We start from the raw sequence: 13058 nt of genomic DNA on the forward strand, positions 1-13058 counted from the left end.
GGGAGAATGGTTTCTCCACTTTCCTGGTGTGTGCTATCTTCAACCTCCCCCTCCTCATCATCTTCCTTGTTCCCAAAATCCTCATTCCTGTTGCATGAGACTTCCTTGCAGGAGTCCATGTACAGGTGTGGGGTAGTTGTAGGGGCACCCCCTAGAATTGCATGAAGCTCATCATAGAACTGGCATGTCTGGGGCTCTGACCCCGAGCGGGTATTTGTCTCTTGGGTTTATTGGTAGGCTTGCCTGAGCTCCTTAAGTTTCACATGACACTACTGTGGGTCCCTGTGATAGCCTCTGTCCTTCATGCCCTTGGAGATTTTTTCAAATATTTTGGCATTTCGTCTTTTGGAACGGAGTTCTGATAGCATGGTTTCATTTCCCCATACAGCGATCAGATCCAGTACCTCCCATTCGGTCCATGCTGGAGCTCTTTTGTGATTCTGGGACTCTGTGGTCACCTGTGCTAGTGAGATCTGCATGATCACCTGTGCTGATCAGCTTGCCATGCTGACCAAACAGGAAGTGAAATTCAAAAGTTTGTGGGGCTTTTCCTGTCTACCTGGCCAGTGCATCTGAGTTGAGAGTGCTGTCCAGAGTGGTGACAATGGAGCACTGTGGGATAGCTCCCGGAGGCCAATACCATTGACTTGCATCCACACTAACCCAAATTCAACCCAGCAATGTTGATTTCAGCGCTAATCCCCTCTTCAGGGAGACGTACAGGAGTCAATTTTAAGAGCCCATTAAGTAAAGAAAAATGGCTTTGTTATGGAACAGGTACAGGTTAAATTGATCTAATGCTGCTAAATTCGACCTAAACTCATAGTGTAGACCAGGGCTCTGAACAGAAGCATTTACTTCAGTTTCAAGAACTACCTTGCACTGTGTATAGCTTGGGAAGTTGTGGAGATTGCATCAAAATACCCTGTTTCAGAGTAGCAGTTGTGTTAGTCTGTATCCGCAAAAAGAAAAGGAGGACTTGTGGCACCTTAGAGACTAACAAATTTATTTCAGCATAAGCTTTCATGAGTTACAGCCTACTTCATCGGATGCATTCAGTCAAAAATACAGTGGGGAGATTTCTATACACAGAGAACATGAAACAATGGGTGTTACCATACACACTGTAACGAGAGTGATCAGGTAAGGTGAGCTATTACCAGCAGGAGAGCGGGGTGGGGGTGGGGGGCTTTTGTAGTGATAATCAAGGTAGGCCATTTCCAGCAGTTGACAAGAACTTCAGAGGAACAGCAGGGGGCAGGGCGGGAGGGGAATAAGCATAGGGAAATAGTTTTACTTTGCGTAATGACACATCCACTTCCAGTCTTTATTCAAGCCTAAGTTAATTGTATCCAGTTTGCAAATTAATTACAATTCAGCAGTCTCTCGTTGGAGTCTCTTTTTAAAGTTTTTTTTGTTGAAGAATTGCCCCTTTTAGGTCTGTAATCGAGTGACCAAAGAGACTGAAGTGTTCTCCAACTGGTTTTTGAATGTTATAATTCTTGACGTCTGATTTGATCACTCTCGTTACAGTGTGTATGGTAACACCCATTGTTTCATGTTCTCTGTGTATATAACTCTCCTCACTGTATTTTCCACTGAATGCATCCGATGAAGTGAGCTGTAGCTCACGAAAGCTTATGCTCAAATAAATTTGTTAGTCTCGAAGGTGTCACAAGTCCTCCTTTTATTTTTTCAAAATACCCTGTAATGAGTGTTGAACTGGTGGTACAGCAGCTGAAATGGAAAAAAAAAGATATGACTTCCTATTTGGTATTGAATGAGATCAAAAAATCCTAAACATGATGGAAAATGTGTCTAATACTCTGCAAGGGTCAGATGTTTTAGCAACAGAAGGCTATTCTCTGATGAAAATGAAACTTTATTCACTTCAGTCCATTCTATCAGAATAAAGATACAACTTATGCTAGAAACAAATAAATCAGAAAAGTTAAAGGTTGGAGATAGTCAGGATGCCTTAGGTTCCAAGGAAGAGAAAAGTTTCCAAGAAAATGCAGATTGGGACAGGTGAACCCAGCTATCCAAATTCAGTGAATAAATTTTAAAAGTGTATCCACTTTGAAGTAACTGATTTTACAATATCCGGTATTAAACAGAGAAGCTACAAAATTATTCAAAATCATGAAAGTCTCATAACAACCCCAAACATAACAAACACAAGTTCAATACATGCTTCAGATGTATGGTTCCGATTTCAACCATGATTGACTGATTACTCAGCTTCAAGCCAACTGTCAGCTTAGAGAAACATCAATGAAGTCAGTTTAAAAATCTCAGTTCACTCAGCCAAATGGAAGTCAGCTCTTTTCCAAAGAAGTGAAGTTGAGAACAATGCTGTAAGCGAGCATAACTTCAGTGTTCTACATTGTATTAAAACATGGCTTCGATCCACAGAGAAGCAATCACAGCTCAACTTGTATAAGATTTTACATATACACAAGGACAAAACTGATGACTCACCCTTAGAGATGTTGATACAGAACTGATTTCAAGAAACCCAGGATGAAGATAATTGTTTGTAACTTTTTCAGATTTGTAGGTCATTCTTTTTACTCAGGTTTTAAAAAGATAATGTTTTTATGAGTAGTTTTGTATTGACTAAATTTTTCTACTTTGAATAAAGTGAAATTAACAAGCTTCTGTTCTAAACTCAGTTCTTCCTTCATTAGTAAATCCCTATATTTTGGGGTGGGGTTTTAAAGCTCCCCCTCAAGCCCAGTTGTCTCCATTCATGAGTCTAAGAAACCAGGCATAACAGATGGATGCAACAAACAAGTGGGTCTACAGGGAAGATAAAAGGATACATGGCAACAAAAATAATAGCATGTAGGCAATTTTAAACTAATCACTCAGCCAATTATTCACCAGTAATAACAGCTTTACAAAGATACACATTTATCATGTAATAAATAGATAGACATAATTTCAACCTGAATACCATCATGCAGTAACTTATCACAGAGAACAATTATAGAACAAGGACTGGAGTTGCATACGTTGAAAATAAGCTATTTGGTGGAAGCCATAAAGGGGTCTGCAAATCACTGAAACTTTACAATGCACTTGTAAGTATTCATAAATGTGATGGATATAGAAGGTGATCTCCATATACAGAGTCATATGAACAATTTATTTCACATGCATTCTTGTTTTGCCTACTAATACACAGTCTTGTTTAAACAATTGAGCAAAAAAGTCTTTATTCTTCTACCATCTCTGTTAAAAAATCATTATAATCACAGTATATAACATAATTAATAAAATGAAGTCCTAAAAATGACATACATTAATAAGGTATGCATTACACATAGGTCGTGTGTCTTCTGATTCACGAGCAGCCTTGAAAATGTATTAGTTAGAGAAACTCTTTTATTTGGGATTAAGTGCCCCATCCTGTTTTGCCTCCCTCTACCTCTGCCCTCCCCACTACAATTCCAGTCTAAGTTTTGTGTGCTGACATTTTAGAGATCAAGGGCCAATTGGTCAGATACATATGAGCAACCATGTGAAATTCAGCAGGGTTACACATATGTAACAAAGAAGAATTTGGCCGCAAGACTTTAGTGGTTTTCATGCATTCATTTCATGCATTCATTGCCAGTATACTGTAAATAAAGGGGCAGAGCAATGAGGCAGATGAGGCATAGCACAAAGTAAGAGACTACATGGCATTGCAGAAGAAGAGAAGACAGAAATGGCCCAGAATGGGACGTGAAAGAAAAGAAACTGACTGCACCGAACCAATGGGAAAAGGTCATAGTACAGCAGAGGAGATAGTTCTACAGGAATCTATGTGAAATGGAAGAAACACACACAAGATATGAAATAGAAGAAAGGAGAAATGATGCCACAGAACAGAGAGGTAGGGAGAAGAGAGACATGACATGAAGTTGGTGTCACAATGAGAGACAAGCTGAAAGATACAGTAACAAAAAAATACAGGTGAACAGAATTCAGAAACGCCTTCCATGCCCTCTCTTTCTATTAGTACCCAAAATGTGCTAGGAACTTTCCAAATGTGGAGACAGAAATATTCTGTCATTCAGAGAGTTTACATTTGTATGATAGACACAATGTATCAACCGAGAACTACAACAGTAGATGGAGAAATTAGAAGGATGGCAATCTGGTGATATATAGAGAGAGCCCTGCAGATCTGCGGATATCCGCTTTATATGTGTGGATGTAGATAGCCGCAGAACGTGTGTTTGGATCATGGATCAGATATGGATACAAATTTTGTATCAGTGCAGGACTTTAGATATATATGATAATGTGATAGATGAAGGGTTGCTGTAGCCTGTTGGTCCCAAGATATTAGACCCAGAGAGAATGTTGGTGAGAGAGACAAGCTTTTGAGCTTACACAGAGGAAGAAGGAGGAGGAGAAGAGCTCTGTGTAAGCTCGAAAGTTTGCCTCTCTCTCCAACAGAAGTTGATGTGATATATGACATTCATGATATCATAGCATATGTCATGATAGATTAAATATGATACGAAATTTTGTAACTATGATATTTTAAAGCTAATGTGAACAAGTGTTATCAGAGTGATTACTGCAATATAATTGTCACAGATATCAAACTGTACTTGCAAGATACATTAAAAAAATTTAATACAGATATTATTATACATTGTATACATTGTACCTTATATAGCAACATAATCTAATAGGAGAGATCTATCTAATTGTATCAGTTGTACCCTATTTAGCAATATAGACAGCTATCTCCCATTAGATTATCTATCAATTTATCTTTTGATAGATTATGTTGCTATACATATATACACATTACAGCGTACATAATACATTCCACATATTGCAGGATTCTCTAGAAAATAAGTATATTTTCTATGTGATGGGAGGCAACTTAAAATCTATATCGTGCCTAATTCTTCATGTGAACAAAACGTTCTAAACTTGTCTTGGTGTCCAAAATCAAATTATTGATGAGCTGCCTTCTGTTGACTTGTAAGTATGTCTATATTTTGTTTTGCCATATTCATTTTAGAAGAGTCACTGTCTTCACAATTAATTTTTCTTTACTGAGTTTTTGTGTCTCCCCCACCCCAGCCCAGTGTTGAGACAGATGACTATTATAGGCTATCTGCATTGGTTTTATTCTCACTTACCTAGCCCAGCAAATGCCAATGCTGAGTTATAATCAGTTTATGGTTATACTAACATATTTTTCAGAAGTTTCATATTTTGTGTCAGTCCCTGAAATGTCTGATAGGATGTTCTTTTGGTCAAATTAGGGTCATTTTCAGGAATTTTTGCTTAGACCTCTTCCATATTACATAAATAGGTGTCAAAAAAGTATGACCCATGCATCCATGATGACTCCAATTTCATCTCAACCACATAGGCTCACATACAGCATGGCACAGGTCATCACAGTTTTACTTTTACATCATACAATAATGTTGCTGTCCCCTTGTTTTTCGTTTTGTTTTCAGTCCTCACAGGCCTTGATTTACTTCTCCTGTGTAAGCTCCAACCTCCTTTCCATAAGTGAGGTGGGTGCTGTGAAACTGAGGTGGGCCAAGCCCAGGCCAAAGACTGCATCCCAGAAGCATTGCTGCCCCATTGCCAGGCAACAACCCATTAAACAGAGAAGAGGCCGGAGGGAGGGAACTAAAGCAGCAGCCCCAGATGTCCTGAAAGAGGGAACTTTGGTTCATTACCCCAGGGACCAGATGCTGGGGAGAGAGGAGGTACCCTCTCCCTGTGGAGTGACATTTAAAAGAGAAGAGAGTGAGAGCAATGGACAAGCCAGAGAGGAAGGGAGCATCTACCTCACAGATTGACTTTTTCCCCCCAGTTTTCCCAACCTTCAATTGGGAAATGCCGTCAAGTTAGGTTCACACAGGGGCTACCACAGTATTGTAATGTGAGAGACTGCCTGACAGATAGTTCAGCTGGCTACCTCAGCTGCCATAGCCCGATCACTGATATCTTATCTTACCCAGCAGGAAGAGCAGAAAGCTAATATCTAAGAGAGGCTGTCACTAACCTGCAGAGTACCTTGGCTAAATTACTTCACTTCCCTGTGCCTCAGTTTCATCATCTGTGAAATAGGGATAATGATGCTGACCTCCTTGGTAAAGTGTTTTGAGAGCTACTGATGAAAAATACTAGGTAAGAGCTAGGCATTATTATATTGTTATTATCTTAACACATTCTAATGTGAAGTGGGTTGAATTACACCCATATAGAACAGCAGAACTGTATATTGGGAGGAAAAAATGAACTTTTCTGTAATGGAAACTTGCTGTGCTGTGGCTCACTGAATCCATTGTGCAGGGGGATTATATTATTACTGATAGTGAATAATTATTTCTGTACAAGTAGGAATAATCTTCCAAAACACACTCCCCAGCCTACTTATCAAATATAACAGGGAGCATCTTTCTGCCAGATATTCACAGCTGTATCTCTGCCACTTGATGCATTTGTGGAACATCACATGTCTTTTTTTTCTCCTATGCTGATCGAAGGGGGGGGTGAAATTAATCTACTCAGTACAGCGTTCATACTATAATTAATAAATAACATTGTATTTCTCTCATGACTCTTTCTCTTCCTTCAGCTTCTATTTATTAATTTATTTTTCTTTGGGTACTCTTCTTGCCCTTTTTTGCAGCTTCTGCATTAATATTCATGAGGCGCTAACTAGGCAGAGTTTTCCCCAAGCTCCAATTTAATGTTAGTAAATTATTTTCTTGCCGGTATAGATCTGTTCAAAAGCTATGCTCTGTGGCTCTCATTTCGTAGCATACTTTATTGTGAAGTAAGAAAAATATGGATAAATCTTCCTTGGCAATACAAATACACATTTCTGTATGTGATGTGTACACAAATCCTATCTTTAAAAAAAAGACAACCTTTATGAGTTAAATCAAACATAAATTGATTTGCTTTAAAAATGCCTTCTAGGTAAAAAACAGACAATACAACATAGCATTTTTGTATATCAGGTGTATTGCCATTCCACTGTAATTGAAATAAAAACAGGTTTCAGAGTAGCAGCCATGTTAGTCTGTATCCGCAAAAAGAACAGGAGTACTTGTGGCACCTTAGAGACGAAAAAATGTATGGGAGCATAAGCTTTTGTGAGCTAAAACCCACTTCACTGGATGCATAGAATAGAACATATAGTAAGAAGATGTATATATACATACAGAGAAGGTGGAAGTTGCCATACAAACTGTAAGAGGCTAATTAGTTAAGATGCGCTATTATCAGCAGGAGAAAAAAACTTTTGTAGTAATAATCAAGATGGTCCATTTAGACAGCTGACAAGAAGGTGTGGGGATACTTAGGGAAACAGATTCAATATGTATAATGACCCAGCCACTCCCAGTCTCTATTCAAACCCAAGTTAATGGTATTTAGTTTGCATATTAATTCAAGCTCAGCAGTTTCTTGTTGGAGTCTGTTTTTGAAGCTTTTCTGTTGCAAAATTCCGGGAACCTATCCTTGCAAAGAAGCCTGATGCCAACTCTGTCCACATATTTATTCAAGTGACACCATCATAGGACCTAATCACATTAGCCACACCTTCAGGGGCTCGTTCACCTGCACATCTACCAGTGTGATATATGCCATCATGTGCCAGCAATGCCCCTCTGCCATGTACATTGGCCAAACTGGACAGTCTCTATGTAAAAGAATAAATGGACACAAATCTGACATCAGGACTCATAACATTCAAAAAACGGTAGGAGAACACTTCAACTTCTCTGGCCACTCAGTAAAAGATTTAAGGGTGGCAATTTTGCAACAGAAAAGCTTCAAAACCAGACTCCAACGAGAAACTGCTGAGCTTGAATTAACCCCAGGTAACTAGAGTTATGAAAGTTGACATTTACATTTACCATATCTTGGTTAATAAATTTCACTCTCCAACTTTCCTGATATTTTCCACATATAAAGTTACTTTCATTATTCTGGAGCTTAGAATATGTGCGATCAAGTCAAAGAAATTGTAGGTGTCTAGCTTGGAAAAAAATCAGAGAGACTTATTTCAAAAACCAAAAATAATAAAGCATAAAAGTCCAATATGTATTGTCAGGGTGTTTGCCTTTGAGTAAATCTATTTATCTTTGAGCTTAGTATGAAGTAAAAATACTAGTAATGTTACCAAGTTAGAAAGCTATGCAGTGATTTCATTTACTTTACTTAACAGTTATAAATATTCTTGCTATAACTATTGCATTTTGCTTAGACTGATGCAAATTGAAAGCTGCCTAAGTCAAATGACATGCAATGCAACTGAAAAATAATTTTCAGAGACTTTTGTTGAAGTTACTGTCATTACAGTGTCTAACTTGGGTTGTCATATTGATTATGGATGTACTATGAAATATACCCACAAGCAATTGTATGTGTTTTAGCTGATGATTCACTTTTAAAGCATGTGTTTTATTTCATAAATATTCACTTTACTACTTTGATCTCACTTGATTAATTTTTTGTCTTGTTGAAACAGGCAGGCATTTCAAGGTACGGAAGCCTCCATTTTCAGGCATCTACAGCAAAAAGAAATGTATGACCACATTCAGTTTGCCAATTTGCATTGTAAGCATTATAAACTGAACAAACTGCAGGCAGAAAATTTTCAAGTTTATTTAAATTCCTGGTTTAAAGTAGTATTTACTAGACTTTAATTTTCAGTCAAGAGTGCTACTTTTCATTTACATCCAGAAGCTTATTCAATTCAAGTTATATTTTCATAAATATTTTGCATGTGTACTTTTAAAAAATATTGAACATGATTCTGATCATATTTCCAACTGTATGACTCCATGATTCATACAGAGTTAACTCATGATCTACACTGATATTAATCAGAGCAGAATCAAGCTTAATGTATATAGAATTATTTTCTGCCTTTGATTCATGAAAAAGTTATTGAGAATTTAACTTACAGTTTCTGTTTTAGCAGATTAGCCACTGTGCTTAAAACTATTTCTCAGGGCACAACTCTACAACTCTCACTCATGTTGAGTAGCACCTAAAATCCTGCTGGCTTCAATTTGACTATTCATGTGTGTGTTACACAACATGAGGTTTGAATAGTTGGACAATCCTAAATGAACTATAAAAGATTTTAGAAGTCAAAAATATGTGAGGGAGACATGAAACCTTTCAGTACCTCAGCCAGATCCCCCCCGCCACCCCAAGTTACTTTCTTCTATCTGAACAGTTTGACATTTCTATTGCAGCTTAAGATCAATATTCAAGGCCATGTGGCATTCTAATGGAATATTAATAATGTGAGAGTAGGCTTGCCAGCAGGAGGTGTGTCAGGGCAATTTGACAAACACTGCTTTGAAGGACCATGACCTTGAAGGCCTCTTGCAGGACAATCTATGACTTTGGAGAAGCTGTCAGATTGAATTTTAAAGAAATATATATTAATATGCATGATTATGATTGAAGATTCTCTCCTAAACACAGTTTTCCTGCCAAAGAACTAGATCACAGGTAGGTAATAGCATCCCTCTCCTGTTACTTTGGAATGTACAGAAAAATAGGAGGGATATTGTTGTTGTAGTCTTCTTGACACCCAACAGGTGTACCCTGAATTCCAGATAGTTTGCTGTTTGGAATGAAATTAATGCCTTAGCTCAAATTTTGATTGGTGCTAGATTCTGTTCCAGCTGAAAATAATGGTAAAGCTCCCACTGAGTTCAACACAAACAGGACCTGCCCTTAGATGGTAAAGTTAGGACACATGAACAGTTAAAACTGGGAACCTTGACCCTATCTTTCAGGTCAGCACTTCCAAATCTGGATACCTAAAGTCAGTGTTGAAATCCACACCTAAATAGTGTTGGTCTGGTTTTCAGAAACACTGAACATGCACAAATTTGAGACAAGTCAATGAAAGCTACAGGTTTCATCATCTTTGAAAATCAAGTCACTTTTGTCTAGCTGACGCAGTATGGGTTTTGAACACCTAATCCCTAATTGTAGGCCCCCCCTAACCCCATTTGAAATGTTGGTTGAAGGCTGCAGGCCAAATATTCCCAGTTTTTTCTGGGAATGATCAAACAATTATGTAGTAAAGACAATATGTTGACTATGGCACAATTAAAGAGAGACAATACAGCACTGAGGGCTCAGTTTAAAACTATTGTAAAATTACTTGTAACCACTGAACAAAATGATGATTGTTTAAAAAACCCTTCTATAAGAATTGAAAGTACAGAAATAAAATATAAAAGATAATTACACAGCCTCAGTATACATTAGTGAGAAACTATTGTCAGTAATTTTGCATTTATGATCATCATTTAAAAGGCAGATTCACACAGCCGTACATTCTCAATTACAAAAAGAACTTGCCTTTTACATAAATGTGCTACTGCTGGTATACAGACATACTTATGTTCTCCATGCCCAACATTAAAGTCTGTTTGTTTATTAAATGTACAGATTAATATTTGTGAGTTGTAGTATCATCGGCTGGCTGTGTTACTCAGCAGTCAGCAGAGCACAAAATGAACTTGCCTAAGCATTCTTTACGGAAAAAAACCCCACTAATAATCCAGAGCAATATTAAATATTCTCTTACTGAATTTCTCAAATTAGTACAAAATAGGCCTCCTAGGCTTTACAGCTACGGAACCTATATAAGATTCTGAAGCTCAACTGACATCTACAGAACATAGCAGTAAGGCATTTGGGGCCTGATCCAAAGCCAGCTGAAGTCAACGGAGAGTGTTCCATTGACTTCAATGGGCTTTGAACATGCCTTTTATGATACTTTCACCCTTCACCGCAGCTCCAACATAACGTGTACAGCATGCATGGCAGTTAGCCAGGGAAAGGTACTAAATGGTTAATAGAGCATCTTTTAAAAAAGAAGAAGAAAAAAATGATGAATTATATGCTCAGATATTAGAGGAAGACTTGGCCTGCTCCCACTAGTAACTTGTCAGGTGTTTGGTTCTTAAAACAAAAAGAAGTTCATTCTTTTGGTAGCCGAATCCTTGAGCCTATTCATACTTGCAAGGAGGTTTGTAATCCACTCTTTCCCCAGAGCTAACTTCCTGGTCTCTTAAGTTAACCATCTAGCAATAAAGAGGTAAATGTGGGGCAGAGTCTTTAGAAAGGCTACAGAACAAAACCCAGTGGGCTGCAAGATCATTCCACATCCACAGCTTTGTTCTAGCAACATAAAATAACCTGTTTCCTTTTACTAGGCTTTTGCAACTCAAACTCTCTCTATATATCTTAAAATTCTTAGGGTATAAAACTGAACAGTTATAATTTATGATGAACTTGTCTGTGAAATCACTGTTCTACTTATCAGCAGGAAAGCTCTGCAATTACCCTTGGCTTCTCAGTGAAATAATGATGAGATATGTAGACACTTTTCAGCTAGCTTTAGCGTATTCTTGCACATAACTTAAAAGAAAAAAGCCAAGGCACTTTTTCCTGCAGCCCTAACAATTTGTATTCTTATCAACTAAGTATGGTTGGGTTATTCATTATTTGGATGTGATCTGGTAGGTGGTAGTCTATCCTCTGAGTCAGTGATGAACCACAGCTTAACAAGGGGAGGGATAGCTCAGTGGTTTGAGGAATTGGCCTGCTAAATCCAGGGTTGTGAGTTCAATCATTAAAGCGGCCATTTAGGGATCTGGGTCAAAATTTGGGGATTGGTCCTGCTTTGAGCAGGGGGTTGGACTAGATGAGGTCCCTTCTAACCGTGATATTCTAAGATTATGCTGGAACAAACATCATTTTTCAGATGAAATATAAAATTAGCCTGCTTAATTGTAGGTGAATTTTGGGAGAAAGGGGAGTACGCTTGTCTACCTTCTGCACTAAAATCCAGATTTAAAATTAGATTTAAATCTGAACAAACATTATTATTGTTCATTTTACTAATTTCCTCTTCTGGATGGCTACAGTCTTGCCTGGGCTGTTTGCTTATAATGTTGCAACACTGACTAAATGAAGCTCAGACTTGCACTGTTAGCTTTCAGCCAGCACATTTAAAAATGGGCTCCGTAAAGATATGATTTCCAGAAGCATGACTGGCCCCAGGTAATTTCATTCTGCCTAATTCCTCTGTAACATCAGTTGCATTAAGTACTCCGTATAGCCCCATAGAAGTATGGCTGTATAGTGTGGCTCATTTGGAGATGTTGCCATATTGCTACCATAGAAGGGTGACATTCTTTGGTGGATTTTACATACAATTGGTAAAAACACAGTTTGGGCAAAAAACCTGGTTCCCTTTAAATCAGTAGTAAAATTTCCATTGACTTAAGGAGGCAAGGATTTGACCAGTACTCACTATATTAATCCAAGATAGTATTTGCCATAATTCCTCAGTCTTTTCATTTGTTGATGCTTATAACTTACTGGAAACTGGAGAGTGAACTCCACATTCTAATTCAACATGTACTGTTCTCCCCTATATATACAGCATGCTTCTTTGGGATTTTTGAGTTATTTACAGTTACTGAGCTGTTAGCACTGATACTTTAACATTGAAAAATTAATACTGCATTTTAAAAAAAACAAGCTTATCTGGATTTTGCTAGTATATATAAGAAAAAAATCAATTTAAAAAATTCAGTCTATTTTTAGGCCTATCAACCTTGATTACGAATATTTATCCAGTAATGTTAGATTCATTATGACCTTTGGTTAACATATTTTTTTAAATTTTCTTAGATTCTATCTTTTATCCTTTCCCTCACACAAATGTTTGCAAGTTGCTCTGTATTTTGTTAAGAGAAAAAAGATCTTTCCAGTAAGGTGGACTTTACCCATACCTAGGTAACACAACATTAAGCACATCATGTCCGTAGCTACACTCACTGCAAAGTTATATTTAAGACCTTGTTATCTTAACATGGCTCCTCACGGTCATGTAACTTAACTTTCCAATGGACACAAACCTTTGGAGCCTATGTTGTAATAATAATGTGGGGGGCACATACAGGGGAAAGACCACAAACGCAGGGTCATACAACCCCCCCTACACCACTTAAGTTTCACTTAAGCAC

Source organism: Lepidochelys olivacea, assembly GCF_965140295.1.
Source record: "Lepidochelys olivacea isolate rLepOli2 genome assembly, chromosome: 2".
NCBI lineage: Eukaryota > Metazoa > Chordata > Testudines > Cheloniidae > Lepidochelys > Lepidochelys olivacea.